A 7,408-nucleotide genomic window follows, 5' to 3' on the forward strand; every position below is an offset into this window, starting at 1 on the left:
ACTGGGCTCTCTGCACATCCCTGACTATGAGATTATCTAAAAATGGATTAGGCTCACACTCTCATCACGGATGTATCCAACTTCTTTTGGAACAGTCATAAACGCAAAGGAGAATATCCCTGATTTCAGATGTGACTGATCATTGTACTGTAGTAGCCTACACCATGTTTTTATCACTCACCAGTTCAGTTACAATATCAGTGTGCAATACACTATGTCTAACGCATCAACGGTGATCCACACAGACAGTTACAGCTCATTAAGAAATGCCAATGCTATAACTTTTGAATCCCACTCCAAGACTTCCCCCTTCCCGTTATCCAGTTAGATGGGAATGTCAGTCTGTTTGGTGACGAGTGACATCCACCGCAAACCACTGCTCCACTGACACAAACAACTAATAGTTTTCAAATTGGACAATTCTTAAAACATAATTATAGCAATTGAAGTAAGTTTTGAGAAAATTAGCCTTGCACAGGAAGTTGAAACAAAGTGTTAAAACAGGGTTAATTGAATTGTAAGCCTTGTCACAGAAGATTACCAAGCCCGAGAAACGCCATTTTAATTGCATTATTAGCACATGGATTAAGACATAGGGTATTCTTACCCAGTAATTATAGCTTGACTGTCCGCGCATTTTAATGCACTTGTCAAGATGATTTAGGTCGGAAAATTTTGACAATCCAAACAGAGGAAAGTTACAAAATGTACCGGTAATGCTTTAGGATAATGATGGCATTTCAGTTGTAATCTTGCTCACAAAACAGGGATTAAAAGGATATATGGTGTTAATGAGTAATTCATTTGACAAGACAAAGTGATGATTTGATGCTATTTATGTATTATTTAGGTACTATTGTATGTATTGGAGACGAAGACTCTGACTTGTTAATTGATAAAGACGTATTTCTTGTAATGGGGCCTAATCATTTGGCATAATATATTGATCACTATATTGTGACATTATTCAATTTCGTGCACGTTTTCAGGCACGTCTGTTCAACTTTCACCTACATGCGGATTCGAACTCGACTCTGACTCTTCTTTGGTGACTCGGACTCGAACACTGTGCACTCAAGACTTGTGACTTGACGATAACACTGCACTGTAGCACAAATGAAATGAATCACACATTATTTATACATATTTTTTAGAGACGCTTAGAAAAGTACACGGAGTACAGTATTGATGTCACTGTAGGTGCACATGAACTGGGGTCATAGGTCAGATACAGAGCAGAGCCCTGCAGCTGGTAGGGATTCAGCCTCTTGGGAGGATGCTTGCTGACACAGTTAAAGAGAGTTCTCCCTTCTCACATTCATCATTTCAATAGTCAGTTAACCCAGGAAGACGGTTTGTGAGGAAGCCATTGTCAGAATTACAGAATAGCAGCAGTCTAATGGATGAGGGCACACAATGACAAGAAGGAATTGGCCGCATTACTGCAGCGTCACGATAACGATGCTGATCATTTGCTGCAGACTCTACATTGACATGAATAGCGCAAACAAACAATGACTGTCCGCATCCCCGTTCTGATGTATCCTGATGGCCTGTCATGCGACAGTGCCAGGGTTCAAGCCTGGGTCTCTGTGAGAGAGAGAGAGAGAGAGAGAGAGAGAGAGAGAGAGAGAGAAAGGGGGTGGGAGAGAGAGAGAGGGAGAGAGATATTGTCAGGAATGCTTGAGTGGAGCCATGCTTTATCCATTATAAAACCTGGATCCAAGAATAAAACCTACAGTATAGCTAGCTTTACATTATCTTTGGTTATAGAATGACGTCAATGCCATTTTAGAGGTCTGATGTTTACCGTACTTTCGTGTACAGTATAGCCTAGAGAGGGATGGTAAGATTCACCAATTCACATCAGTGCACCGGCATAAAAGTTCAAAATCCGATTGCACTGGTTCAAAAGGTGCGCATCACATACAATCAGAGATGAACTCGCAGTGCATCATTTCGAACATCTTTGCATCTGTAAAATCGGATTTATATTAGTAGAGGCCCTATGCCTCAGCATGAAACAGCATACATGATATGCTCACTGAGTTGCAGTAATGAAACAAATATGTTTCAGTAGAAATGTTACTTTTTTTTTTTGATAATTTATGATTTGCTGCTTAAGAAATCAAATCAAAACTCTCTGTACCACATTGAATTATATAGCATAATTATTTTGTACCGCGTTGAATCGCATCGTATCACACTGACTCATTGTTGAATTAAATCCTGTCGAATCGCACTGCATCGCAATAGATGTGAATGGTATATCGTATTGGTAGCTGCTTCATACTTTATGTATTTTTTATGTATCGGATCATTGGCAATGTATCAAGATGCATATCGCACCGGCGTCAGTGATGGATGTAGCTACATCCCTAATAGCCTACTTGAGTCTCCCTAAAGTGATTGTTGTAATTCAGTTCTTGTGCTGCGTTTTCATAGCGCTTGACGTTCTTCATCCGGTCTGCAACAGACTGTAAATGACTATTTGTGTGGGGGGGAAATGAGCATATTTGATTTGTCAGTATTTTGACTCAAGTCATTAAGGACTTAATTCATGCTAATTGTTATTGATGCTCCTTCATGATTGCCAAATAATTACTGATGATACGGCGCTCGCATCATCACATTTCCATGTCATTCTCTCCGCCGGCTCGTCAGCCTCTCAGACATTAGTGACGGGCGGCGCTGTGATGCCGGGCCGGGCCGGGCCGGGCCTATCCGGATCCTTCCTCGCCACCTGCACACAGCGACCCCGGGGGAGCGAGGGGGAATAAGGATGGGGTGAGGGCAGGGCAGGGGGTATCTTCGGGGCAGCTTTTTGGCCCGTAGAGCAGCCCTTGCAGCCTTGTCACCTCGAGTCAATCCCGCTCTCTCTCTCTCTCTCCCCCCCTCCCTCAATGTCTCTCTCTCTCTCTCTCGCTCGGGTGAAACAGCCCAGCCGTCTGCGTCCGGAGCCCTAACGCTGTCTGTCAGTTGGCGTGTCCCTGCGGTCACGGTGGAGATGCATCTTTCTGCTGACGTGCCCGCGGCGCTGTGCGGCAGAGAGCTGCCAGCCCCAGCATTCTGAAAGGCCCGCCACGGCCCCCGAGGCACAGGAGAGGCGGCACAGCGGTTATGGTAAAGCTACTACAACACAAGTGCGTCAACCCAAGGCAACACTGCTCTGTTAGTAACTTAACAATGTTGGGCAAGTTACTCAGGAAGTGTAATAAGTTACTTATTACTCCTTTAAAAAGTAATACAATACTTATTACTTCATATCGAAAGTAATTAGTTACGTTACTCGTTACAGTAGCCTACAGTATATTTCGAAAAAGTGACGTACAACCTGTTTAGCTAGCTCCTTGTAGAACTGAATCCACTTTATTGGAAGAATATTAATTAATGTTACAGGAGGAGTCGACAATCTGCCAAACGGAATCATTTTTGCCTATAGGATAAAAAACAAAACACGTTCTGGCAACGCAGTAGTCATAGCCAGATCTTCTATCTTCACACTTTGTTTTAGTGCTGTGCCAGTGCTGGAGAAAGCAATGCAGTAACTTGAAGTTACTTGGATTAGTAACAGTAATATAATTACTGTTTGGAAATTGAAATCCGTTTCACTACTAGCTAGGCCTACTGGGAAGAGTAATACGTAATAAGTTGCTGCCAAACACTGTTTAGCGGCTATGCTAATCCGCTAGCACTATCTTTATGAACGCACACACGCAGACACACTATTTTGAGACACGGGAACATTGGAATCATTTAGAAGGTTTCCCTTTTTTGTTGTTCTAATTAATACGCCACGTCTTGGGCACACTCGAGGTAATTAACATTGTTTTTCGCCAGCAACACACAGCAGATGGTGATTGAAAATAGAGGGATGAGTCGCTCAATCAACCACCATTTGTCTGTAGCCATTAATTATCTAGCGAAGAATACATTCAGTCCCCAAAGTTGATAGTTTGGGGGGGGGAGAAGAATACTGTCCTTCTGTTCCTCATTACTCTTTAAAGCAGAAAGCGCTGAAATAAGAACGCCGAATAGGGAGATTGCGATTTTAAAAACACTGTCATTATCTTCTCCCATAAGGTGGCATAGCCTACGATAAGGCTTGTGTGGGGAAACACTGTTTCAACAAACGGATGCTATCGCTAAGCAACATGTAGCGGTTCGTTCGGGACTGATTCAATCTTGAGGGACTGCGTTCACATGATGGTCAGTTGGATTCAAGACGATGAGACCAGAAACCAGGATGGAACAACCACATTGTTCACCTATGTGACCATCACAGCAGAACGCCGCAGTCCATACGACTTAAGATATCAACCCCTATTTCTTTTAAATGGAAACTGATTGGAACAATGATGTTCCAAGGTTTAGCTACTCCCTCCGCTTGTGGCAAGTCTCGTTGGTTTCGCTTCGCTGGGGCACTCCAGGAGCGGTAAATTCTGCCTGGCAACAGATTAACAGTACGCACTCAGCTTATATAAAAGTCTCTAAAAATAAAAGGAGACAGGGGGGAGAGAGAGAGAGAGAGAGAGAGAGAGAGAGAGAGAGAGAGAGAGAGAGAGAGAGAGAGAGAGAGAGAGAGAGAGAGAGAGAGAGAGAGAGAGAGAGAGAGAGAGAGAGAGAGAGAGAGAGAGAGAGTGAGTGAGTTTGGGGGATTGAGCAGAGGGAAAGCTTGTAGGGGCACCAGAGGCAAGAAGAACTCAACCATCCAGGATCAAGCCTCGCCATTTCTTTGATGTTATTGTGTCATCGCTAACAGTTCCCTAACTTCTTGGCACACTATAATCTTGTTTTGATTCCCCCTGTCTGCCCACCTCAGAGTCCTCATGTGTCAACTCACTTTAATTATCGTGATCGAATTATAGAGACACTGATTTTGCTTAAATGCCAGTTGTAGCCTATTAAGAGAGCAGGGGGAATTGACTCTTCCAGCAATGGAATATTTTGTCTCTTGATATAGGCATGTTAGTACCAGAGGGGGAAAAAATGTTCTTGATAGTAAATTACCGGTAGGATTGGTCATGTTCCACCCCACAGGCTTTAATTAACTAGTCCCAGGTAGTCTAATCTTATTATCGAAGATGGCTCCCCCCCCCCCCCCCCCCCCCCCCACACACACCACACCCTGACCTGCTTACAAGATACTGAGAGAGGCAAAGAACCATGGGAGAAATGCAGAAGATCGATGCAGTGTTTAGGCAATGTCCTCTCTCGGCAAGGCCACCTGAACCGTCAGAATTATGCGCGTCTCTGAAGGCTGTCACTTGCAATTTGCCGTCCGCCTCTTGGCCACCAGATTCCATGAAATACTAGCCATTTACATCTACGCTCTTGTCACTGAGCTGAAAACAAAGATGGATTATAGCCAGGCCGTGCCAGTTAAGTAGCCTCTTTTAACTGGTCCCATTTCCAGGGTTTCAATGGCATCAAGCAGAAGAAAGAGCAAACTGCACTGGCTACACAACTCTCAGCAGCAACATCTCAGTGTTTGTCCCAGAGAGAGAGCCCAACCCCATCAAACCCCATTATCTCCAAGGCTACCACTTACTTCCAACTGGAGTAGAGATAGCTGCTTATCTCCTGGTTAGTAATAAAAAAGACACATAACAGATAAAAACAGCCGTCCTATCGTGCCGGAAAGAGAGAAGCGGTGGGGGAGAAAGGGGGTGGGGGTGGGGGGGGGGGAGGGAGAGAGAGGGGGGAGCAGCGAGAGATTTCCAGGGACAGTTTCATTCTGTGGAAAGGGCAAGCAGAGGGAGACCTCCCGCTGGAGCGCTGCGGCCGCGCCGAAATGAAAGCTGGCCGGCTCTCTTCTCCGGGGCTAAACGGCGGCCTTAATAAAAAACACAATCAGACCCCCAGCCTTAAAGTTTAATGCACATTCTTCCCATATTTCTCTTTGCGCCAGTGTGGAGGGGGAAAAAAAGGGGGTGGGGGTTATGGCGGAGGCGCCCAGTGTGAGCCCAGCTTCCAGGCTAAGGAGGTGGGGGGGGGGGGGGGGGGGGTGTTATAGTCATAATGAAGCGGCCATTGCATCTCAAACACACTATCGACTCGCTATAAGCTCTCCGTCACGTTAATGAATTTGTATCCCCCCCCCCCCCCCAACTTTTTAATTAACTTGCAGACGACGCATGGTGTGGAGTCAAGTGGCGTGGACAGGACACAGACAAAGACTACAGTGTTCTCTCCCAGGTGATGTGAATATCAAAGAGGCAAGTTGCTCTGAATTAAGTTGAGTTTCTTTATTAGGGGGGGGGGGGGGGACTTCAGAGAGAGACAGATGTGCTGAGGATGGGCCTCGTGTCATTTTTGCACCGAGCGCCCGTCGGCTTTCATTCAACTCTTTGTTACGCGAGCATAGGAAGCAGGAGGGCTGGGGCAATGATTCAATATGATCGTGTTTCAGTGTGGAATCATATCACAAAAGCATATTTTACTTACCAATACGTACGGTAGGAATATTATTTGAATATATCGGTTTTGTTTGACATCACACCGAACATCATCATTCGGTTCAATGAGATTAACATTCATTTGGTAGTTGAACCTGATTTTGCATACAGGGATGTTGATTTCAATCACGTCCAGCCCTAGGATGTAGTGATCTTACATTTATTGTTAGTCCACATTTGTGGCAAGCAGTGTTTTCATCACTCCAAAATACTACACATTTTCAACTATGTCTTCTTAAAGGGCGACATTGCAGATTTTCAACCAGCTTTGTATCATTACAAAATCGGTCGTATAATGCAAATGAATGTTTAATTTCCTTCCATCTTGCCTTGACCGAGAGCTCCCCGTTCATTCACAGTACTTCCTGTGCCAGTACAGTACAGTACAACCAAATAATGATGTCATTTGGTGCAGGAAGTACTGCGAATGAAGGTAGAGATAGTGATGGTGATAGTGATACCGACACCGTGGCAAAACCTGCTCCAAATTACATCATTATGACATCGTCTGGTGACGACGTGTGAATGAACGGGAGGTTCTCAGTCCAGGCAAAGATGGCGGGAAGTTAAACGTTGCTCTTTTGCATAATACTACTGATTTTGTAATGATACACAGCTGGTTGAAAATCTGCAATGTCGCCCTTTAATAATGATGGTAGACAGCACAGATATGCAATAATCACCCCGTAGTGCTGATTGAAAGTGGTGAAACTGTACTGTACTGATGTAATGTAATGTACTGAATGATTCAACACAACAAAGGAGAGACTGGCAAGCCGTAGAAAGAAAGGCTCCTGCTATGGTTTCTTTCAAACACATTTCCCTTTATTGGCATGGTGAGGCTGATGAGAATTGCACATAAAAAATAAAATTCACAAGAAAGTCATACAATAGGTAGAACCACAAAGGCATTTGTAAGGACTTGGCAGAAGGCAACGTGGATAGGACAC

This window comes from Poromitra crassiceps (genome assembly GCF_964638095.1).
Source record: "Poromitra crassiceps genome assembly, chromosome: 7".
Classification (NCBI taxonomy): Eukaryota; Metazoa; Chordata; class Actinopteri; order Beryciformes; family Melamphaidae; genus Poromitra; species Poromitra crassiceps.